Genomic DNA, 25,603 nt, shown 5'->3' with positions numbered 1-25,603 from the left:
ATCTCCAGGGCAAGCCTGGGTAGCAGGTTTGAGATACATCTCAGCGCACGCGTGCACACACGCACACGCGCACACACACGCACACACACACACATCACCCCAGCAACCAGTGAGGTGAGAAAGCAGCATCCAAAAGGCTCCTGTCCACAGGATCAGGCCAGGCTGCCAGTGTCCAGTGTCATGCATAGCTGCCCCCTTTGGAGAATTCCTAGTCAAATCTTAGGGGACACCCCCACCACACCTGCCTCCTTGCCCCCCCTTGCCCATCACTCTTGCTCTCCCTCTGCACCTCCAACTAGTAGAGGCCAATGTGGTGAGAACAGGACCCTGAATCAGATTCAGGTTCAAATTCTGACTTCACCACTTAATGGCAAGACCTTTAACCATCCTGAGCCTCAATTTTCTCATCTGTAAAATGGGCATAACGTGACCTCCATTAACTTAATAAATCTTTATTGTGATGGGACAGTGGCAAAAAGGACCTGGTGTCCACCTCATGGAACTAGACACTCGGAGAGCAAAGGCAATCTTAACAGCATAAATGCTATGATAAAGTATATGTCCTAAAACTTGAGATATAAGGGTGCTTAATCACATCTTAATTTTTTTGAAAACTGGTAATAAGTATTTGAGAAATATAACTCTCAGTCTTACCTTTTTTTTTAAATTTTTTGTTTATTGCAGTAACATTGGTTTATAACATTGTATAAATTTCAGGTGTGCATCATTATACTTCTATTTCTGCATAGATTACATCATGTTCACCACCCAAATACTAATTACAACCCATCACCACACACATGTGCCGAATTATCCCTTTCGCCCTCCTCCCTCCCCCTTCCCCTCTGGTGACCACCAATCCAATCTCTGTCTCTATGTGTTTGTTGTTGTTATTATCTACTACTTAATGAGTGAGATCATACGGTATTTGATCTTCTCCCTCTGACTTATTTCACTTTGCATAATACCCTCAATGTCCATTCATGTTGTCACAAATGGCTGGATTTCATCGTTTCTTATGGCTGAGTAGTATTTCAGTCATACTTTTTATTAACCAGAATATCCACACTTTCCAACTACTGAAGATCCAGCTATGCCAAACACAGAATAATTCCCTTAACTTAGTGCTCACGTTTCCATGAGGTGAGTACTATTATTGCCATTTTACAGAGAAGGAAACTAGGCATGAAGAGGCGAGGTACCTTGCCCAAGGCTGCGCTGTGGGTCCTGCCCTCTATACTCGGCCCTCTGCATTGATTATTAAGCTTTGAAATGCGGTAGCAGGGCCAGGACATCAGAGCTGCCAAAAGACCAACAGGCTCTCCAGGCCAAACTCCATTTTGCAAACGAGGAAACAGTGGCCCAGAGAGGCCAAGTAACTTGTTCCGGGCTACACAGCAAATTACCTGCTGAGCCTGTATCCCCGCTGCTTGGGGAGAAGGTGCAGGGAAGCCCCATGTGGTGAGGGAAGCTGGCTCTTCTGCACCATTTAATCATGTCCCAGAGTGAGGTGACCAACCATCCTGGGGTTTCCTGGGATTAGGGACTTTAGATGCTAAAACTGAGAATGTCCTGGGCCAACCAGGGTGAGTTGGTCACCCTGTCTCGTGGGGAGGCATCTAAATGGATGTTCTCCAGGACACGAGGCCCTGGGATGGAGCTGGTTGAGGAGAACCATCAACAAGGCCCTGTAGAAGGGCTGGGGTTTCATGCCTGTGGTCCCCTGGAGGTACCACCCACGTGTCATCTCAGCAGCCTCCAAAATGGGCCATCACCCCACATTCTTCTTTGCGCCTCTCTAATCTGTTCTCCCCAAAGCAGCCAACGTGCTCTCTCTGAGTTGTAAATCTAATCACCCCATGCCCCAGTTTACAAGCCTAAATGGTTTCTCATTTTTGCCATTGCTTTAGGACAAACTCTAAACTTTGCAGGCCCCGGAGGCCCCCTTGGTGGGTTTGCCTGGTCCAGCTACCCATTCTCCCTCTCAAACCCACCCCCCTGCTACGATATTTTAAGCAGGACAGGGATAGCCAGAGACGTAACTGCACCCTTCACCCACCCACGTACCCTGTTCCTGCCACAGAATCAGCACAATTGTAATCACATAGCTATTTGTATAACTCACTGATTATTAATATCTAGTCTCCCCCACCTCTGGCTGGGCTGTCAGCCCACAGGGGCAAGGACCAATATGTGATGCTCGCTTCTGTTTTACAGCCCCTGACTCAGCAGGGACACATGAATGACACTCAATAAATAGTCATCGAATGGACCAACCAACGCCACCGTCACCTCCACCCGGGCCTCCAACTGAAATCGCAGAAACCCTTTATAGCCACTCTGACCTCCAGTTCCCATTTCAGACAGGCTGGTATCCATGATGTCACATGATAGATCATTCCAGAAAAAGACTGACCGAGAGGAGGGAGATAGGGCAGCCAGGGTTGGGTGTGTTTTTTCTTTAATTATTATACCTGTTCTGTCCACTCTTTCTTGGCTCTGTTCACATCCTTACGCCAGTACCAGCTCAGGGGAAAAACGAAACAAAACATTAGCCCCAGAGTTGGAGACAAGACAGCTGGCTGGTTCCCTCTCGGCTTGTAATTAATGCTGAAAATGTTCATGACTTGCCTTGGCCGCAAAGGTAATAATAAAACTCTGAAGCCTGATTATTTGGCTACTAATTCCCTTCTTGGTGTTTTTCTTCCCCTTTTCTTAAATTACTTGCAGAGTTCCTCCAGATTTCTCGTTGCTAAGCTGTAAAGTTCTGCAGCGCCCGCGCTGATTGGCGGGGAGGTCCCGGGCGGCTCCAATCAGAAGCAGGTTGCAGAAAGGAGCATCCACACCGCAGCTCACCCCGGGGTTTTGGAATTTTCTCGCTGATGTTACGAGCCACAGAGGTCTTGGTCTAACTCTGCGAAACCTGTTCTCTTGATCTTTTGTGTGTGTGTGTGTGTGTGTGTGTGTGAGAGAGAGAGAGAGAGAGAGAGGAAGATCAGCCCTGGGCTAACATCTGCCAATCCTCCTCTTTTTGCTGAGGAAGACTGGCCCTGAGCTAACATCTGTGCCCATCTTCCTCCACTTTATATGGGACGCCGCCACAGCATGGCTTGACAAGCAGTGCGTCAGTGTGCGCCCGGGATCCGAACCTGCGAACCCCGGGCTGCCACAGTGGAGCGCGCACACTTAACCGCTTGCGCCACCGGGCCGGCCTCTGTTGTCTTGATCTTGTCTGCCTCTCTCCGGGGTGCAGGCTGTTGGGGGACGCCAGAGGTCCTGGAATTTCCCCTGGAGGAACGGGGAGTCCCTGGATCACCGGGTTGGGGTCAGCGACAGAGATGCCCAGGGCCCACTCATGGTTGACCACAGATGACAGGGCGATGCCCTGCCACAGGCCAAGCCCCTCACAACTGACCTCTCGCATGCCATCTCCTAAGCGTGGTGACTGGAGGAGGCTGAAGCAAAGTGGGTGCCATTGAACGCGGGATTGTTGGTGTGGAGACCACATTTGTAACGGACTTTAAATCACACGTGGATGGTAGGGGCAAGGTGGAGGGCCATTCTGGTGTTCCACCTCCAGAATCCCAATGCAGAGAGCCACCATGATCTGAAGCTTATTTTTTAGACCACTTTATTGAGGTATGATTGACATACAAAAGGCTGTATATATTTAATGTATACAGTCTGGTGAGTTTGGGGATAAGCAGACTCCATGAAACCATCACCACAGTCTATGCCATAAACGTATCCATCACCTCCGAAAGTGTCCTCCTACCTTCTTTATTATTCTTATTTTTTGTGATAAGAACATTTCACATAAGATCTACCATCTTGGCCAAATTTTAAGTATATGATACAGTGTTGTTAACTACCATCACCATGCTGTACATTAGAGCTCCAGAACTTATTCATCTTGTATAACTGAAACTTTGTACCCTTTGACCAATATCTCCCCATCTTCCCCTCCTCCGAGCCCCTGGCAATCCCCATTCTGCTCTCTAGTTCCATGAGTGTGACTATTTGAGATTCGTCATGTAACTAGAATCGTAATATCTGTTCTTCTGTGACTGGCTTATTCCACTTAGCATAATGTCCTCCAGGTTCATCCATGTGTTCACGTATGACAGGATTTCCTTCCTTTTTAATACTGTGTAATATTTCATCGTTTGTATATACCACATTTTCTTTATCCATTCACCCATCGATGGACATTTAGCTTGCTTCCATGTCTTGGCTATTGTGCCAGAAATTTTACATGCACATCTGCTCCCATCTCAAAACACCCGTTGGACAGACTGAGAACGTGATGGATGTCTGCTGGTTTTGCTTGCACTGCTCCTACCTTCCACTAACAGGGGAACCATGCCACAGGGCAAGTCATGTGACCCAGGCCTGGCCACAGTGATTGGCTCTGGGATGGGCACATGACCAAGCTGGGCCAATCAGAATCTTCCTTGAGACTTTTCTACTAGAACTATAGGAAAAGTCTCTCTTCCTGCCACTGGATTTGCTGAGCTGGTGACCACTGTGAACATGGAAGGTGACTGGGGGATATGAAGTCCCTGTGACAATGTTGAGACCCAGATGCAGCCCAGCCTTAGGGGAAATCAGATCTACTCCCTGGATTTTAGTTACAGGAACAGTAAATTCTTTGTTTAAGCCAATTGGCCTGTGTGTCTGTTGAGCGTATAATACAGACATGCACTTTCTCCTTGCGGTGCCTGGCTCTGGGTTGGGCAATTCGCATATATTCCCACATAGGGTCCTCACAATCACCTGGTGAGGTAGTCCATTTTGCAGATGGGGAAACTGAGGCTCAGAAGGGACAGGGAGATTGCCCAGATAATACTGCCAGTAAGTGCTCAGGGATTCAAACCTGGGCTGTCTAATTCCTGGATTTCTTAGTGGTCCCTCAAATTCAACTTCCCCAAAACTGAATTCAAGAGCCTACCCTCAAACCTGCCTTCCCTCCAGGGTCCCGCATCTCAAGGGCAGCCCCTCCCCCAATCTAGTGGTGCTAACCAGAAACCAGGTGTCATCTCTGAGCCCTCCCTGCCCCTCACTCCCATGTCCAAGCCTCACTAAGTCCTGCCCGTCGACCCCCTCGGCAGCCCTGGAAGCAGTTTACTTCTTTCCCTGTCCACCTCTCCACCCTTGCCCAGCCGCCCTCATTTCTTGAAACTTTGGCCTTCAAGAATTGCCTACCACCTGGTCCTCTCATGTCCATTCTTGCCCCTCTACTCCAATAGGGCTCCCCTGGGCATCCAGAGGAATTGTCTCAAGATGCCAAGCTGATCATACTGCCTTACTGGGGGAGGCTGGGTGTGATGATCTGGATCACGTTTGCCTCTGGGGGTGATCTGAGAATCATGCAACCTCTTAGACCCACCGGACTTTGGGGCAACAAACTTAGCAAGCCTGGGAGCTGGGGAGGACACAGCTCCCTGCATCCTCAGCCATCCTGTCATTCATTCCGCAGACAGTTGCCGGCACCTCCCAGGCACTGTCCCCTGCGCTGGGCCTCCAGAAATGACCAACGGCACCCCGAGCGAACCTCGCTGTACACTTGCTGCGGACCTGGCCCTGCGGTCTGTGCTTCTCACCTATCAGCTCGCTCACTCCTCCAGTAGCCCTACAAAGTAGCAACTGGTATTAATCCCATTTTACAGATGAGAAGAAGAAAGCCCCTGTTCTCATTATACGCTGATGAGGGAGACGGACAAAAACAAGTTAAATACACACACGCATGCACGTGCTCACAGACATGCCATAATTCCGAGAGTGATGGGACCAAGGGTGATTCTCGGACTGAGTCCAGAGGCTTCCAGATGCCTCCCTCTCAACTCCTAGCCTGCAACATGCGCAGGGCCCAGGACAGGAGTAGAAATGAAAGCCTACGTACTGTGTGTCTACAGATTTGCAAGTCATCAATCAAGCTAAGAAACTGTGTCAATAAACTATGTTCTGTCCTCCCTCTTTGACAAACATTCCCTCACCATGACCCGCAAGGCCAGGTCTGGATGCAGAATTCTCCCGCTGGAGTTCCGCAGACCACTCCCCTTCTCTCCCCGCCCTTCTCCCTTCTGCACCTTGAGGGGCCTCGTGCACATGTACAGGCACCCAGCCCAGAAGTCCAAGCTCTGTCCTGAGCCCCGCAAACAGCTGCCCCTGAGCCCCCCTTAGGTTTAGGGGTGCACACACTAGGAAGCCAGTGTGCCCTCAGCAGGGCAGATCTAGAGAAGACCCCTGAGCAGGCTTTGGAAATGGCTCAGTGCTGCTGGGGCAGGGAATTCCGGAGTCCTGACACCTAGAACGTGGTCCAGAAGTGGGGAGCATGTGGGCACCAGGTGGGCACATCCCTCTGGCTCCACGGCTCCTTGACTGACTCGCTCCAATCCCTACCCATCTGCCTCTGCCCTACCTCCTGCATTGGGTTGAATGGTGTCCCCCCAAAATTCATGTCCACCTAGAACCTTGGAATGTGACCTTATTTGGAAATAGGGTCTTGGGAGATGTCAGGAAGATAAGATGAGGTCACACTAGCTTAGGATGGGCCCTAAATCCAATGACTGGTGTCCTTATAAGAAGAGGAAAAGACGTACAGAGACACACACAAGGAGAATGCCACGTGACGCTGGAGGCAGAGATTGCAGCAGTGCAGCTACGAGCCAAGGGACACCAAGGATTACAGGAGCCACCAGAAGCTGGGAAGAAGCAAGGAAGGATTCTTCCCTAGAGCCTTCATAGGGAGCCTGGCCCTGCTGCCACCTTGATCTGGACTTCTAGCCTCCAGAACTGTGAGAGGGTAAATCTCCATTGTTTTCTACCACCAGGTCTGTGGTAGTTTGTTAGGGCAGCCCTAAGAAAGTACAGCACCTCCCTGCTCCCTCCCCACCCTCTCCTTCCCCTGGCCTCTCCCACACCCAGTGTCAGGCTGGTGCAGGAAAAAATGTCCCTAGCAGGTGGCAACGTTCCCCATCCCCTCACAATTCACCTGGCCAACCCCAGAGCCAAATGCTCTTACAGGCCATCTTTCCCAAGAAGATCACCTCCGCCCTTGCCCATGGCAGCTCTGGGGACAGGCTCTGGCTCCAGGGGGCATGCTGGGTCCCTGAAGCAGGACCTCAAAGAAGGCAGGCTCTGGGGAGCCCCCCTCAGCTGTCCACCCTGGCTGCACCCTGGCCAGCACCCGGAAGAACTTGTGTCAACAGACTCCCTTGTGCTGCAACCATGTGTGATTTGCTGTTTAGCTTTCCAGTGGGAAGCTTGCCCGTGTTTGTCACAACGGTTAGTGTTTGGTTACGTTTAACCAAGGCCGTGGAGGTGGGGGCGTGCGTGTGAGAGAGCGAGCTGTATGTAATCTCTTGGGCACACAGCCTGCAGCAGAATTGCCTGACCTTCCCTACCTCCCAAATACAGATGACGAAAAAACAAACCGAGCAAGAGGTCAGGTCTCTTTAGAAATCAGAGTGTTTGAACTCAACAGCAAAGAGCTGCTGTTTATTCTAAACTCCATGAAATGAGATGACCTCACATCACCAGATAAGTCATCGGGACTATAGGCTGTTTCAATGCCAAAAGCCATTTGTTCATTCATCCATCCATTCGTTCGTCCATCCATCCACCCACCCACCTATTCATCCATCTACCCACCCACCTATCCATCCATCCATCCATCTATCTATCCGTCCATCTATCCAGTCACCATCCATCCATTCATCCACCCACCTATCCATCCATCTATCCATCCTCCACCCATCCATCAGTCTACCCATCCATCCATCTATCCATCTATTCATCCACCTGTCCATCCATCCATCAATCCATCCATCCATCCATCCATCCATCTATCTGTCCATCCATCCATTCATCCACCCATCTATCCATCCTCCATCAGTCTACCCATCCATCCATCTATTCATCCATCTGTCCATCCACCTGTCCATCCATCCATCCATCCATCTATCCGTCCATCCATCCATTCACCATCCATCCATTCATCCACCCACCTATCCATCCATCTATCCATCCTCCATCCATCCATCCATCTACCCCTCCATCCATCCATCCATCTATCCATCCATTCATCCACCTACCCATGCATCCATCCAATATTTGCTAAGTTCCCACTATAGTTACTGTAATAATACTAATAACAGCAATAATAACAATGGTTCCTATTCAATGGGAACTTTCTAAGAGACAGGCTGTGTAGTAAGCACTTTTTATTATTGTCTGTTTAATTCTCACAGACAATTGTATAAAATAGATGCCAACACACCCAGTTCACAGAGGGGGAAAGTGAGGTACAGAGAGGTTAGGTCACTGGCCTGAGACCAGAGCCTACTGTGGTAGATTGAATATGGCCAGAAATTCCTTGCTGTTCTCCTGCTAAGAGGTGGAGTCTATTTCGCCACTCCCCTAAATCTGAGCTGGCCTCATGACTTGCTTTGACTAATAGAATGTGCCAGAAGTAGTGTTGTGCAAACCCCAAGCCCAGGCCTCAAGAAGCCTGGCAGCTTCTGTCTTTGCTGACTTGGGATGCCAACCTGAAGCCTCCACATGAGGAAGCCGGTCTCACCTACTGGAAGATGAGAGGCCTCGTGAAGGAGAACAGAGGCCACCCAGCCAACAGCCAGCACCAGCTGCCACACACGTGAGGAAGGCCATTTGGACCTTCCAGGTGAGTGAGCCCAGGCATGACCAGCAGAGGAACCACAGGATCATGAAAAATAATAAATTGTTGTTTTAAGCCACTATGTTTGGGTTATTTTTTCTAATCACGCAGCAAAGGATAGCTGAGAGGTGTTACAAGAGGCCAAGCCAGATTCTAACCCAGGTCTCCCATTTCTAGAATCTGGGCCTCTCAGAGGCAGAGACTGCGACCACAGAGCTGAAGAGGACACAGCCCCTGAGTAGGAGAACTCCAGGGACAGACGCTCCAACAAAGACCCTGCTGAGTCGTCCACGTGAAGGAAGATGTGTCCCAGAGGATGGGTTCCTGGGACATTGACTTACGTGTTTCACTCATACAGCAACCAATTGCTGCACACCTACCGGGTGACAGTCGCTATACTCGGTGTTGGGCATGTGGGGCGAGCAACAGACATGGTCTCCGATCTCAGGAAGCTTGAAATGTGGGGAAGAAGACAGGCAAACTAAATCAGTCACCAAGCAATTAGAAATTGTGAAGAGTGTTTTGAAAGAAGCAAGAGGCCCCGAGGAGAGAAAAAAATGAGGTGGAATAACTTTAGATGAGGTGATCAGGAAAGATTTCTCCAAGAAGGCAATATTTAAGCTGGGTACGCCAGAATGACAAAAAGACAGGCAAAAAGTTACAGGAAAAATAATCCAAGTTGAAGGAACTGCATGGGCAAAGGCCCTGAGGAAGAACAGAGACTGGGATTTCTAGTATGGCGGGAGCAGAGTGAGTGAAGAGGAGAGTGGATGAAGACAAAGACGGAACGATGGGCCAGGCCAATCAGGCAGCCTTGGAGGCGGTCTTGGTCCATTCGGACCGCTGTGACCAAAATACACAGACTAGTGGCTTATAAACAACTCAGTTTATTTCTCACAGTTCTGGAGGCTGGGAAGTCCAAGATCAAGGTGCCAGCCAATTCAGTGTTTGGTGAGAACCCGTTTCCTGGTTCATAGATGGCCGACTTCTCACTGTGTCCGCACGTGGTGGAAGGGTAAGGGAGCTCTCTGGGGTCCCTTTTATAAGGGCACTAATCCCATTCATGAGGGCTCCTCCCTCACGACCTAATCACCTCCCAAAGGCCCCGCCTCCAAACACCATCACATTGGGGATTAGATTGCAACATATGAATTTTCGGAGGACACAAACACTCAGAGCAGAAGCTATGAGAAAGAAATGGAAATTGGAATTTGGAATTTTCAGGGGACGTAAGCATTCATAGCAGAGGCTGTGGGAAAGAATTGGAAATTTTCGCCAGGTGTGTCGGGAAAGCAATGGGAAGTTTTGAGCAAAAGAGTAACATGACTTTATTTAGATTTTAATAGATATCTCTGCTGTGTGGACAATGGATTAAAGGTAGGCCATCAAAGGAGGGACATTAATAAAGATGTCATTGCAGTTGCCCAGGCAGAGATGTCGGTGGCTTGGACCAGGGTGGTGGCTGTGGAGCTGAGAAAGGGATTAGAGATATGTTTTGGAAAAAGACTTGATAGGACTTCGAGATTGGATTGAGGGGTGAAAGAAGTGTCAGATGTTAGCTTGAGCTCCCCCAGAAGCAGACCCTGAGACAAGGATTTGAGTGGTGGAAGTAGTCAGCATAGCAGGGGATTTGAGGAAGACCAGATGGGGAGGAGGAAAGTGAGACAAAAAAGGAGACCAGTAGAGGCTTGTCACAAAGCACCTTACCTCTGTGGGCAACTGGGGCTCAGTCCCCTGCGGAACCTGGGGAGATAGCGTTGAACAGACACCTCAGAATGGATCCATCTGAGAGGCGAGGGAGCTGGGGTATTTATACACCTGACCTCTCCAGTCACTGGTCAAGGGCTGCTCCTCGAGGGTGCTGATTCTCCACACTCTCTCCTGCCCCATGAGAGGGCAGAGTAGGCTCCAGGAACCAGAGAATGTCCTCAGGTAAAGAAATGCAGGTGCTGCAGTGGGAAGCCAGGCCAGGACGCTGAGGCAGGACAGGCTGATTGGAAGTAGTTGGGTCACCAACAGTGCCTGCCACCATCAGCAATGACTTGTGTGATCCTGGTTTGAGCAAGCAGAAGTAAGTTGTAAGTTCATGGAGTCCTCAGATACTATCAGACATGTGGTTTATCGACATCTTTCTCCCATTTCAGTGGCTCTCTCTTCCCCCACTAGCGCCCTGCTGTCACCAAACTCTTGGATTGTGTTATTTCTGACACGCAGCCCCAAAACTTGCTCCTCACCTAGTCAACAGCTCTACTGTCCTCTCAACGGCTCAGACGGCAAACCCAGGAGTCATTCACAAAATTCTCCTCTTTCCCACATCCCAACATCCAATCCTATTGACTCAACCTCCAAAGCATCCTGAATCCAACCACGTTTCTCCGCCTCCATTGCCACCACCATTGGCTAAGCCACCACCACCACCTCTTGCCTGCACAACCTCTTAACTCCCCTCCTTGCTTCCACCTTTGGCCTCCTTAGTCCATTCTCCATGCAGCAGCCAGAGTGGGGTTTTTTTTTCAGAGTGATCTTTTATGGTAAACCAGACTACATCACTGCCCTGCTTGCTACTCTCAGTGGCCTCCCATTGTAATAATAAAATTTAAGTTCTTACCTCAGCCCTCAAGTTCACATGAGCCAGACCTGGCCACACCTCCAGTCCCCACCTCTACCACTCTCCTCTAGCTCAGTCTGCTCCCACACTGGGGCCCTGTCCTTCCTCAAACATATCAAGCTCATTCCTGCCCCTGGGCCTTTGCATGTGCTGTTCCTTCTGCCTGGAATACCATTTCTCTCTGATTCTTGCAGAGTTGATTCCTTCTCATCATTTACCTCTCAACTGAAATGCCAACTTATTCATTTGTTCATGTGCTGGGTTTTGCCTCCCCCAGCCCCCCAACTGGAATGTAAACTCTATGAGGCAGAGAATGTGCTCTCCTTTAACACCGTACATTACAGGCAGTGTCTACATTGAGGTGTAGTAGGCACTCAGAAAATACTAAATGATTTATTACAGTAGTGACACAATACCTTCTTTCGCCATATGGTTTCTAACCATAGCCAGATATTTCCAACCTTTCTTGACATTAGCCAGGTTCTAATTTTGCCCCATCTGGAGGTGAGCGTGTCGGCATAGTTCTTACACGCAGCCCAGCCCCCTGAGTGTCATAAATGCCCATTCCCTTCCCTCCCTCCCTAGGTGCGGGACAGCTTAGCCACCCAGCAGATGCTACAGCTGTAGCTGCTCCCACCAAAGCCCTAAGTAGCTGAAGCTGTTCTTTCAACCCAACCCCGTGTGGCCCCCGAAACATGGTAACTAGATAATATGATGTAAGACCCCTCTCTGTCCTCAGCCACCAGCTTTGATGTTTACCAGCTGTGCCCCCTTAGGCAAGTGACTCAACCTCTCTGATCCTCAGTTTCCTCATCCAAAAACTCAAGGTGATAAAAGCACCCACCCTCCGGTGTTTGTAAAGGTCTGTGAGTGTCGAGCGTAGTGCCAGGTGCAGAGAACACACGACAAATGCAGCCACTACCACCATAAGCATAGAACCTAGCTTGGTAAATTTCTAAAAATACATTTTATTGCATTTTCCTTTCAAGCTACAGAAGCAATATATGGTCCTTGAAACCAGCCAAACAGCAGAGATGGACAGAGAAGAAGCCCAATCTCCCTCTCCCCCCTCACTCTAACCTCACCATCCCCCTCCCACACCCCCTGTGTCCCTGGAGGGGGTAACAGTTGGGTGTTTTTCCTTCCAAACCTTTTTCTTGCACAGTCATCTATTTGCATATTTGTGGTTTATTTGTTTCATTTCTATAGCAATTAGCTAATTTCATTCATATTTCCCCAGGCCAATACAGTAGAAATCAATTTTGTTCTTTTTAATGGCTTCCTAATATTCCCCATTGACAATGAACCGCATATTTCAAGGTGCTGGCCACCTCCCCTACGGATGGGTATTGAGGCTGTTTCCAGCCCTTCGCTCATGTAGCCATGCTGCGTTGACACCCTAGGATCACCTCCTCATGTCTATAAGAGGGGTTCCCCAATGAGTGGTTATGGGGTTAAAGGGCACAGTTTTGTGTTTTTAATTAAAATGTGCTGCTGAGCAAGTCTGTGTTGAGTGGCTGAACAATTCTGGGTGGCCCGGAATTTATTCTGCTGTCTCCAGAAGCCTGCTAGGGTCCTGATGGCTTCCCAGTAGGCAGACGTTCACGCTAGCCAACAAAAGGGACATGGTTTTACCCACCAGGAGGGAAAAGCAAGCCCCCCATCCTAGTTTAGGAGCTTGAGAAAGACCTGGAGAAGCAGGGAGACCCAGAGCATAGGTGGGCACTGGAGAGACCCCAGTTCCAGATTTTCACGGGGCGTCACTTCCCGACACAAGGCTGGTCTCGTGGCTGTCTCCAAGCCGAGTACAGATGAAGACAAATGTCACCATTGTCAGTGCTCTGGGGACAGGTGGTGGCTCCAGCGGCAACACAAACCAGATGAAGAGATCATATGGAGACAGAGCAGAGGGCTGCTTGCCTGGGGGGGCCGGGGGGTCAGAGAAGCCTCTGGACAAGAAGTCTTTCACCTGAGGAGCGGAAGTCTGGTGTAGACTGAGTGTTTGTAGCGCCATAGTGCACAAGGTATCATAGTGCCTGGCACAGAAGAGATCTCACCCCTCATTTTACAAAGCGAGAGACACAGGCGTGACCACAGGTGGGTAGCTGGATCTCTCTGTGGCTCAGTCTCTACATCTGTAGAATGGGGATAGCAGCAGTGGATCCCACCCTCCAGGTTTGCTGGGGGAAGCCTTGTGCCCAGGCGGGTTGCAGCTGGTGCTGAGAGCTCCCACTCCCTTCCCCCGACCTCCACTCCCGCCATCTTCCTTGTGGACCTTCCATGAACCTCTAGGGGTTGATCTTCTTGACTCCAGGGTGCCATCCTTCACCCTGCCGAGCACTAACCCATTGCTGCTGGGTCATGGGAGCTCTAAGGTGGGGCCAGGGTGGCTGGGGTGGTGGGGGCACTCCAGGAGGTCACTGGGCAGCAGCTATTGGCTGACGTTCTGGAAGTGCTTCAATATTTCAATATTTTAACAAGTGTGACCCAAGAGAGCTGTGTGGCGAGAGAGAGCCAGGCGGAGGGACCACTTTGGACAAACGCTTTATGCCTGGGGCCTCTAGTTAGCTGGCCAGCCAGGTCCTGTGGGAGACCCAGACCTCCTGGCTCTGGCTCCTAGACCAAGGCCTCCTCCCCAGCCAGAGCTTGGTGCCGCCCTTCGAGCTCACTCCCTGGCTCCGCCCTGGGGGGTCAGCCGCGCCCTCCCTGGGAGGTTTATATTGGGGGCAATGGGCAGGAACAGCTGAGGCTGGGGGCCGCAGCTCTGAGGGTCTCCAGGTGCCTCCTGGGGGCTTGGAGCACTCAGAGGGAGTCCCCAGGAGGGAGGCCAATGCTCCAAGGACGCCCCCGGTGCTCTCTGTCCATGGAGGCTGTGATGGGAAGGAGTCTTCCCTGGAGCCCGTGGCTACCAGCGTCCCTGAGGCATCCATTTAACGGACAAATGGTTTGGGGAGGAGGTGAAGAGGATGGAGGGGACCCAGTCCTCCCCTTGGGCTTGGGGCAATGCCCCTGCTTCCAAATGAATGCCACTTGCCTGGTGCCAGCACTTCCCTGAGGATGGAGAGGGAGGGAGGCTCCTGTGTCACACCCCACAGGCCTGGAGCTGGGAGCGGGGTGTGGCTGGAGGACCCCCGGGGGGTGGCTTCGAGGAGAGTGGGCTCCATTTAACAGTCCTGGTGGGCTGACTTCCAGAGCACCTTCCAAATAAGCCTGCTTCTCCCAGTCACCGCTGACACCCCTCACCTGCCCAGCCTCCTGGCGGCTCTCCCTAAGGCCACCTCCACCTGGCAGCCAGGTACCCTCCTCTGTACCCTCCTCTCAGAGCCCAGCTCCTCCCAGTCTGCAAGGCCCTGGTCTCCTCTCCCACCACTGCTCATTCCTGCCCCCAGGCCCTTGCCTGTGCTGTCCCCTCTGCCTGCAGCTCTGTTTCCCAGGCTCTCCATGTGGCTGGTGCTTCTGTCCATCAGGGCTCGGCTCAGACGGGACCTGCTCAGAGAGGCCTGGATGAGCCTGCTCAGGTAGACCCCTCACCCACCACCTTGCTGAAGCTTTTTCACAGCCCTTAGTTCTCTCTGAAATGACCTTGAAGCATGTCCTTGCCTCGCCACAATATGGGCCATGCTGTGTCCCCCAGGACATCGGGAACACAGGGATTCGCTTGGCCTTTTCACTGCACTCTCCCTGGACTTGGTGGCCCGCAGTCGGTGCTCGGCAGTCACTGTAACCAAAAGAGAAAGCATCCCACGGCTGGTTTGAGCAGAGGGCCAGGGGCTTAGAGCATGACCTCCAGGTCACCGGGTCTTGGCCTCCTCACCGCAGTGACACAACTCCCTTGGCCCAACCTCTCAGAGCCTTGCAATATCTTGGTTTCTTCACTGCTCCCCCACCCACCCACTCACCCCCAGAACGCTGGGCTCACTTGGAAAGTCCAAGGACCACCAAGACTGGCCCATGACTTTCTCTGGGCTTCTGTCACTTCAGTGCTACCCACAGCCACAGGTAGAGCTGCAGCCCAGCACAATGACTGTCCAGACCCTACTCGAGCCCGTCTCCTGCCCTCTGGGTCCTCACACAGGGTGCCCCAGCCATACACAATGCCTCATCTCATTCGTTTGTTCATTCATCCACCCATTCATCCATCCACCCATCTGTCCATCCCTCCATTTACTGAGCATCTAGTAGAAACCGGGCACTGTGCTGGATCAGGGGCATACAGTGGTGAGCAGATGAGGCCCTGCCCTCCCAGCTATCATGGTTGTGGTAGCTGGAATAATGGCCTCCCAAAGATGTCCACGTCCTAATCCCAGAACCCGTGCATATGTTACCTTACATGGTAAAAGGGACTTTGCGAGGGCCGGCCTCGTGGCGTGGTGGTTGAGTTCGGCACACTCCACTTTGGCAGCCGGGGTTCATGGGTTCTGATCCCGGGCATGGACCTACACCGCTCTTCAAGCCATGCTGTGGCAGCGTCCTACATACAAAATAGAGGAGGATTGGCACAGATGTTAGCTCAGGGACAATCTTCCTCACCAAAAAAAAAAAAAGTTGGGGGTGAGGGAACTTTGCAGATGTGACTAAATTAGAGACCTGAGGTGGGACATTATCCTGGATAATCTGGGTGGGCCCAATGTAATCACAAGTCCTTATAGGAGAGAGGCAGGAGGGTCAGAGCCAGAGAGATGTGAGGATGGAAGTAGAGGTCAGAGTGGAGGGAAAATGCTGCGCTGCTGGCCTTGATGGACGAAGGGGCCGCGAGCCAAAGAGTGCAGGAGACCTCTAGGAGCTGGACGAGGCAGGGAAATGGGTTCTGCCCCAGAGCCTCTAGAAGGAACGCAGCCCTGCGGCCCCATTTTAGGCTTCAGACCTCCAGAACCAGAAGATAATAAAAGTTGTGTTGTTTTAAGCTCCTTACTTTGCGGTAATTTGTTACACCAGCCACAGGAAACTACCGCAACGGTCTAACAGGGGGAAGATGCCCAGCCCATAAACCCCACCAGATGGCTGTGAATCCAGCAAACAGCCATTGATGATTAAGCAGCTAGTAACTATGGGGGATTGGAATTTGCCAGCTCAGAATATGTCTCTGCCTGAATGACATTTTGGCTCCCACCCCCACTAACTAACGGAAGGAGTTTGGGCTGGGAGGCCTGCCCCCAGGAAAGGCCATCACCATAGACATCTTGGGTGTCTGGGTGGGTCTGTGCTAAGCCCATTCTTAGTTCTGGATACTCTTTATGAGACACATTTACATTTGTAAAGAAAATCTCCATTTGTAAAGGTATCTTCCCTGCACCAGGAAGAAGGGGGGGATGGCCTTACCTAGAAATTTATCAGAATGGAAGGCGAGGACTTAAATCTGCATGATAAACTTGCTCATTGTTAACTGTGCTGCTTGGGTAATATGCTATCTGACTCCTTCTAGGTTCCTATAGATGACATCTCCCTGGAGCCTGGGTCACCATGGTAATGGGTGTTTGAGCTATTTTTTCAGGAACTGAACCCCTTGTCCACTTCAGGCCGGACTGAGACCATCAACCCATCAACTGGGCCCTTTTGACAGCAAGAGGTTGGAACTCCCCCCTCAGGGCATGCTAATGCCACCATTCTGTGAACATGTGTCCTACGAAGAAACATGAAGCCTGATTACGCAGATCATCAATTACCTCATCTCTCCTCACCTCCAATCATTTCAGACCACCTTGCCCCCTTCCCCATACATACCCCTATTTTTGGGGAGGCGGATTTGAGACTTGTTCTCCCGTTTTCCTCACTTGGCTGCCTTGTGATTAAACCCTCTCTCTGCAATCTCGTCGTCTCGGTGATTGGCTTTCTGGGGGGCGGGCAAAAACGGACCTGGTGCAGTAACAGCTGCATAATTTGTGAGGCACCCAGTGCAAAATGAAAACACAGGGCCCCTGGCCCCGTGGCTTAGCGGTTAAGTGCGCGCGCCCCGCTGCTGGCGGCCCGGGTTCGGATCCCAGGCGCGCACAGACGCACCGCTTCTCCGGCCATGCTGAGGCCGCGTCCCACACACAGCAACTAGAAGGATGTGCAACTATGACATACAACTATCTACTGGGGCTTTGGGGGGAAAAAGGAGGAGGATTGGCAATAGATGTTAGCTCAGAGCCAGTCTTCCTCAGCAAAAAGAGGAAGATTAACATGGATGTTAGCTCAGGGCTGATCTTCCTCACAAAAAAAAAAAGAAGAAGAGGAAAATACAGGGCCCCTAGTTCAAAAATCAGTAAGAATTTCAAAATGGCCACAGCAGAGCATTCAACCAAGGGCAAGGCCCCTCTGAGCGTGGGGCCATGTGCAGCTGCACAGGTTGCACACCCACGCAGCCGGCCCTGAATGCCACAAATAACTAGTTCACTCCAATGGTGAGATCAGGCAGAAGAGTGAAAGGACAGGGGCCCCTGAGGGCGTCTGACAGTGAATGGGACCTGGAGGAGGGGTCAGGAGAGCTCTCTGAGGGGGTGACTCTTGCTTTGGGCCAGATGATGGGGAGGCGGCAAGAGTGCTCTAGGCGGGGGAACAGCAGGTGCAAAGGCCAGGAGGCAGGGAGGGGCTTGCTTCCCTGCTTCCTCACCCAGAGACAGCTGTCCCCTCTGTGAGCAACAGGCTTTTCTCCTCCAAGACCTAGCCTTCCTTGTCTCCAAGGCGCCTTTTCTGAATTTCCTAAGCTGGACTCAGCACCTCTCTTCCCCGAATAATGATCACACCTTGCCCCCATTCTTTTTAATGTTTGTAAATAAACTTTTTATTTTGGAAAAATTTTGGATTTGCAGGAGAGTTGCAAAGAGAGTGCAGAGTTCCTACACCCTTGACCCAGCTTCCTCTAATGCCAACGTCTTGCGTAACTGTGGTACTTTTGCATAAGACGTGAACATTAATCATTACTATTAACTGCCCTCCAGACTTTATTCAGATTTCCCCCGTTTTTCCACTAATGCCCCTTTTCTCTCCCAGGACCCGATCCAGGGTACCCCACTGCATTAACTCCCCCTCCCATCCTAAAAATTAATACCTGAGTGTTACGACGTGCCAAGCATTTTATGTGCTTAACCTCAGTGAATTCTCACCATCATCACCTCCTCCATTTTGCAGATGAGGAAACTGAGGCCTAGAGATGCTAAGTAACTAGAAGTGCTTCAAGCATCACCCCCCTCCTCCTGCAAAATCTGGTTCCCATCTCACCATCCCGGATCCGCCCACCACGTTACCCAGGCATGCTCTCTACTCCACTCTTGGGCTTCCCAAACTGGGGTCATGTATGATTTTTCCTCCTGTACGCTTCCTTTGCTTAATATTTTTTCTTTAAACCAACTCATTTATTTTTTAAACCAAAAAACGTTCTTAAAGGACTCATCCCATGTCTCTCACAGCGGAAATCCTGGGCTATTGGCTGTAAGTGGAAGGTAAGTGTGCAAATAGGGACAATGAGGAAGAAGCGATGTTATAAATTCCAGCAGATCCTGGTGTCCGGGCTCTGGGCGCGTGAAGCCTCCACATGGACCTTCTCCCTGAGTGATCCGTGGGATGGAGCCCCCTCTCTGCTCTGACCAAGACCCGGACCCTGTCCTCAAGGGGTCACTGGCTGATGGGAAAACCTAGATGGGTCAACATAAGCACAAAGCAATGAGGAAGGGACCCCGCAGAGGTAAACACTAAACAGCTTCTCATTTATTAAGCACCTACTGCATGCCAGGCACTGTGCACCTCTCATTAAGTCCTCGAAAAGTTGGTCCTACTTATTACCCCTGCATCACAGAGGAAGAAACCGAGGTTCAGAGAAGTTACATCGCTAGCCTACAGACACACAGAAGTGAGTGGGATTTGAACGATGCCACTTGCCAACTCCTGCCCTTTTTCTACCTTCTAACCATCTCTCTAACCACTTGCCTCAAGTTTCTCCCCAAAATAACTGGAGCATGAGGCTGGGCTGTCAGTTCCTGTTCATTGAACACTCACCTCCACCAGCCCGGTGCCGGGCATCTGACAAACCGTGTCATGTGAGCCGGTGACAGCCCTGAGCATGGGTGGTGGAGTTTTCCCCAGTTCACACATTAGGTAACCAAGTCACAGAGAGGCGGAATCTCCTGCCCAAGGTCACACAGGCAGAAAGTGGCATGACCCCAGACCAGCTGTACCCCTGAGCAAGAGGCCTCGCCCCACATCTGAGTGCTGGGGACGAGCAAAGACTTGGGATATTCACAAAAGAGCTGGAGAGTCTGATGATCCTGCAGCATCAAGCACAGGTCACTTTAGGCAAATCAACATAGGAAATTGTATCTCCTTCCCCCGCCCCAAGGTAAATTAGGAAGTGATATTTGACTAACAAAATCTTCACAACTGAGCCGGTGTTTGAGGATGAATATCTGATTCTCTATTCCATCTTCTGGGCATTTTCTCCTTTTCCTTCTTTCTAAGCAAAGAGCCCGCCCTGCTCACTGCCTCCAGGAGTGCAACCAGCCGAGACAGGAACACTTTCCAGGCCTCGGTGGCTTTGGCTTCCGAAGGTCTAGGCCAGGGGGCAGCCAGCTACAGCCTGGGGGCCAAACTCAGCCCACAGCCTTTTTCTTTTTTTTTTTTCTTTATTGTAAAATTTTTGTTGTACATTATCGTTTATCAGTCACCATATAAATGCATCCCTTCACCCCTTGTGCCCACCCCCATAACCCTCTTACCCCTGGTAACGACCAAACAGTTCTCTCGGTCCCCACAGCCTTTTTTTTAAATTGTAGTAAGAACGCTTGAGAACATGAGACCTACCCTCTTGACAAATTTTTAAGTGTACAACACACTTGTTAACTATCAGCACTATGCTGTACAGCAGATCTCTAGAACTTATTCATCTTGCACGATGAAACTTTGTACCCATTGAACAGCAACTCTCCATTCCCCCTCCCCCCAGCCCCTGGCAACCACCATTCTACTCTCTGCTTCTGTGAGTGTGACTATTTTAGATGCCTCATATAAATGGGATCACGTACTATTTGTCCTTCTGTGACTGGCTTATTTCACTCAGCATCATGTCCTCCAGGTTCATCCATATTGTCACATTGGCAGGATTTCCTTCTTTCTCATCGCTGAATAGTACTCCATTGTATGTGTATACCACATTTTCTTTATCCATTCATCTGTCAGTGGACACTTAGGTTGTTTCCACATCTTGGCTATTGTGAATAATGCTGCAATGAACGTGGGAGTGCAGATAGCTCTTCAAGATCCTGATTTCAATCCCTTTGAATAAATCCCCAGAAGTGGGATTGCTGGATGATATGGTAGTTTTATTTTTAATTTTTTGAAGACCCTCCATTCTGTTTTCCACAGCAGCTGTACCATTTTACATTCCGACCAGCAGTGCACAAGGGTTCCAATTTCTCCACATCCTCCCCAACACTTGTTATCTTTTGTTTTTTTTATAACAGCCATCATAACAGGTGAGAGGTGATAGCTCATTGTGGTTTTGATTTGCATTCCCCTGATGATCAGAGATGTTGAGGATCTTTTCATATACCCGTTGGCCATCGGTATGTCTTCTTTGGAGAAATGTCTATTCAAGTCCTTTGCCCATTTTTTAATCGGGTAGTTGCTGTTTTGCTATTGAGTTGTAGAAATTCTTCATATATTTTGGATATTAACCTCTTATCAGATATGTGGTTTGCAAATCTTTTCTCCTCTTTGTTGATTGTTTCTTTTGCTGTGCTATTTTTGTAAATAAAGTTTTATTGGAACACAGCCATGCCCATTTGTTTATGTATTGTCTGTGGCTGCTTTTGACCTACAATGGCAGAGTTGAGTCATTGCTACAGAGACTCCATAGCCAGCAAAGCTGGAAATATTTACTACCTGGCACTTTACAGAAAGGTTGCCAACCCCTGTCCTAGCCCTCAAGGGCTTCAGAGAATTGAGGCCAGGGCGCCACGTTGGAAGCAATAGGGTAAAGATTACACTGAGTAAAGGCAGAATGGGAGGAAGGGGACACCCGTTCTGATTCCTGAATCAGAGAGACTTCAAGAGGGAAAAGGGATGGCCTGACCACAGGGTCCTGTCCCAAGCAGCCCCAAATTCCCAGATCTCAAAGGGCCCCTGATACCCTCCCATGTCATGTGTCCCAGTCAGGACCAGCGGACCACAGCGTTAACTCCACAAGGTGGGTTAACCCTGAAAAACTGAGGCTCAAGTCTTCTGCCAGGCTGGCAGGATGGAGGCTTAAACAGAATTTTTTTTTTTTTTAAAGATTTTATTTATTTATTTTTTCCCCCCAAAGCCCCAGTAGATAGTTGTATGTCATAGCTGCACATCCTTCTAGTTGCTGTATATGGGACGCGGCCTCAGCATGGCTGGACAAGCAGTGCATCGGCGCGCGCCCGGGATCCGAACCCGGGCCGCCAGCAGCAGAGCACGTGCGCTTAACCACTAAGTCACAGGGCCGGCCCAAAGCTGAAATTAAATGAATTTATACAAAACTTGAATTCCCAATGCCTGAGTCTGGAGCTATGTCATACACCTACCCAAGTCCGCCTTATTTTAAAGAGCAATCATGTGACAGATGTACACTGACTCGTATTTCAGGAACGTCTCGACTGGATAAAGGCAGACACACAAATAAGAGCACGGGTCCCTCTGTCCCTGTTCCCTCCGAAGTGACCGCCAGCCTCACCTTGTCCTCACGGGGAGGAGGCAGGATGGTTATCACCCCCGTTTCAACAAAGTGAGGCACAGGGCCTGTGTATTCAGCGAAACCAGCCTCCAAAGCCATGGTGGATAGAACCTTCTGGAAAAAGCCTTCACTGGGCAGGAAGTGAGACGGGCTCTGAGCCAAGTGCCATGGTCTGGCACTGCTTGTTCACTGTTGACTCTGGGCAGGGGGTGCCCCTCTCTGCTGGTGTCATCAGTGCAGCATGAGGGCTGGGGGCGGTCGTGGGGTGCCATGTGTGACCTACACTCTGGGCTCCTCACTCTTAGGGGTTCCAGGAAGTGGAGCCAAAGGGTCAGGCAGGGCAAGAAGCCAGAGCCAGCTCCAAGGGGGACTTGCCATTCTGGAAGGAGGAGGAGACCCTACTGTCGCTTAACAAGTGGCTCCCATCAGGCCACGACCCCTGCAGCAGAGGGAAAACACAGACACAGACAGAGAGGGCTCGCAGCAGCTCTGGGGTTCACATCCTGCAGTGGCACAGTTGATCTCATTTAATCCTCCCAAAAGCCCAAGTTATTACCCCCATTTCATCAATAGAGGAACTGAAACAGAAAGGTTGAGTAACTTGCCCAAGGTCACACAGCTATCGGAGGGTGAAGCAAGACTCAATGTGACACTCGAGCCCAACCTGCTGCTTTAAAACATGCTTTGTTTTAAAAGTGCTACATTTTTGTTTAATTTGCAATTTTGAAAAGTAGTAAGTTCACACAGGTCAAAAAAAAAAAAGGCAATGAACAAATCTGGGTTTTCTCCCCTCTCTGTGTCCCTCAACCACTAAGTTTCACCCCCACCTCCACAGGTGACATTTAGCCATTCAGTGGGTAGCCACAGATTCTTTATGCAAATACAAGCTAATACAAGTATGTACTTATTCCTCCCTTTTAATGCAAAGAGGTATATACTATATACTATTTGAACTTTGCTTTCCTCACCTAATAAAGCTTAGAGACGGTTCCTCACTGTTCTCTGCAGCTGCACAGTACAGTATTCCAGTATGTGCATTGCGTCTGTTTCTTTAATCAGCCCCCTACTGATGGGTCTTTAGGTTGTTGCCAATCTTTCGCTTTTACAACGTTGCAAAGGATAACCTTGTACATAAGTAACGCCCCACAATTCCCAGTTTATCTGTAGGATTATTGTTGGGCAGCAGCCCAGCTGGGACAGACAGTTTCTGCATCTGGAATTGGACAGACCTTGCCAAAGGAGACCAGGTTCCGACGCAGCTCGAATTGCAAAGCCCTGGGGCGCCGGCGGGAGCAGAGACCTGGCGAAGGACCGCCTCCGGGGGCGTGGTCAGGGCGGGGCCAGGACAGGGGCGGGGCCAGGGTGGGCGGGGCCTGGAGAGCGCTAAGAACCCCTCCCCCTCGGACTGCCTCCTCTGGTCCATCCATCCTCTCACCGTCTCACCCCCACCTGCTCCCTCTAAATCTTCCTGTGCTGGCTCAACCGCCGCGACAGCTCGTGGCCTTAAACGCACGGGCTGAAACAGCACACAGCCGCAACAGGTGAGGAGGACAGCGGGAGACGAGCGCCGGGAAGTGTTAAAACGAAGCAAAACGGGAAAACGTGCCGGGGAAGGGAAGCCCTCGCCAGCCCTGTCTGTCCTCCAGGGATGACCATGTGCAACGGGGCGAGGGATCATTTAGTGGACTCTCCCCGACAAGCTGAAGCATTACACTAGGACCCTGAGACGCCAGCCACATACTCGGGGTATTTTCTAATCAGGAGGGTATTCGTGGTAGCCTGTCCCTGTGCCAGGGCCCCGTGCAAAGGGTTTCACGTGCATCCTCCCAGCCACCCGTGAGGTCAGTTCTATTATTACCCTGCTCCTCTGTCCTCCGGAAGAGGACCAGGTGCGGTATCTGCCAAGCCCTGGGCTCCACAAAAAGTCTGTTGGGATCATCAGGGCTACAAATCATTAGCAGGACATTTCAGGGAGGTAGGTCATGGGGCTAAAAATATTTATTTGGAAGGATTCTCAGGGCAGGCCAAATTCTTATTCAGACCCTCACCTACTGTTACAATGGCTTTGGGGACAGGGAAGGATTGGTGGGTGAGGGTTCCAAGCCAGCTTTCCTTTTATGATATGCGTGCATTTATTATTATTCGATAAAGTTAACGCACGCTTGTGACAGGAAATTTGGAACATATGGGGCGAAAATGAAATGAATCCATAAACCCATCACCCAGGGGAAGCCTCTATTAACATCACAGTATAGGGGCCACCAGGCTCTGTTTTCAGGGTGTGCATGTATGTCAATATGCTAATTGAAATATGTGCAGAAAAGTGCGTGGATCATACGTGTACAGCTCAATGAATTTTCAGAGTGAAAACTCCCATGTAATGAGCATCCAGATCAAGAAACAGAATGTGACCGTGCATGTGTTTTTGTGGATTGAACTGTGTCCCCCCCAAAATATGTTGAAGTCCTAACCCCAGGTACCCCTGAATGTGGGCTTATTTGGAAATAGGGTCTTTACTGATGTAATCAAGGCAAGGTGAGGTCACACTGGGTTAGGGTGGGCCCTGATCCAATGACTGAGCTCCTTATAAGAAGAGACACACAGGGAAGAAGGCTACGTGATGACAGAGGCAGAGATGGGAGAGAGGCAGCCACAAACCTAGGAACACCAAGGATGGCCAACAAACACCAGAAGCTAGAAGAGGCGAGGAAGGATTCTTCCCGAGAGTCTTCAGAGGGAGCAGGGCCCTGCCAAAACCTCAACGTTAGACTTCTAGCCTCCAGAGCTTTTAGCAAATCAATTTCTGTTGTTTCAAGCTACGCTGTTTGTGGCAATGTGTTAAGGCAGCCCAAGGAAACTAATACATATGGTCTATGCAGTTTAATATTTTTTCTGGTTATAAAGGTCATATGAGTTCACCTCTCACCTGGACACATACTCCAGCTTCTGCACTGATCTAAGAATGTCGCCTCCTGCAGCTCAGTGATCATTGTAGACACATCGGATGATGTCACCACTGAAAGCCCTTCAGTGGCTCCCCAGTGTCCCTGTGGTCTGGCTCCTGCACCCTCCAACCTCATCTCATACCTTTTCCCTGTTCAGCCTTGCAGGCCACCTTTTGGCCCCTTCTCTTCTCTGTCTCTGCTGCCACAGGGCCTTAGTACATGCTGTGCCATCTGCCACAGCCCTCACTCTCCCCTTGACATGTGCCCAGCTCATCTTCATCTTTCAGATCTAGACTCATCCCTGCCCCACTACATCGTGTACCCTTGTAACCCTAGTGACCTCGTGATCTCTCCTTAGGGTGTTTGGGGGAGGGGCTTCCAGTGAACTATCCTCTAGCGCACCATTGCCCGGGGTCCTGACTCTGCTGCCCCAACTCCCAGACAGGACACCTCCTCCTTCATCCACCACCGGCCATGAGTCCCCAGGGCCCCTTCTAAAGGTCCCCCACATCTCGCCCCTCCTCACCACCCACGGCCACCCCTTGGCGTTGCAATAGCGTCTGCAACCCCTCTGTTCCCCGCATTCGGCTGAGGGCTCTATAAAACACACCCCACTCCCTTACTAAAATCCCTTTCCTCGCACTCCACTGCCATCCGGGTAAATTTCTGACTCCAACTTCCTGAGCCTCCCCACAAGGCCACTT

Source organism: Diceros bicornis, chromosome 26, assembly GCF_020826845.1.
Source record: "Diceros bicornis minor isolate mBicDic1 chromosome 26, mDicBic1.mat.cur, whole genome shotgun sequence".
Taxonomy (NCBI): Eukaryota; Metazoa; Chordata; class Mammalia; order Perissodactyla; family Rhinocerotidae; genus Diceros; species Diceros bicornis.
The sequence above is the reverse complement of the archived record's forward strand: the minus strand, read 5'-3'. Positions refer to the sequence as shown.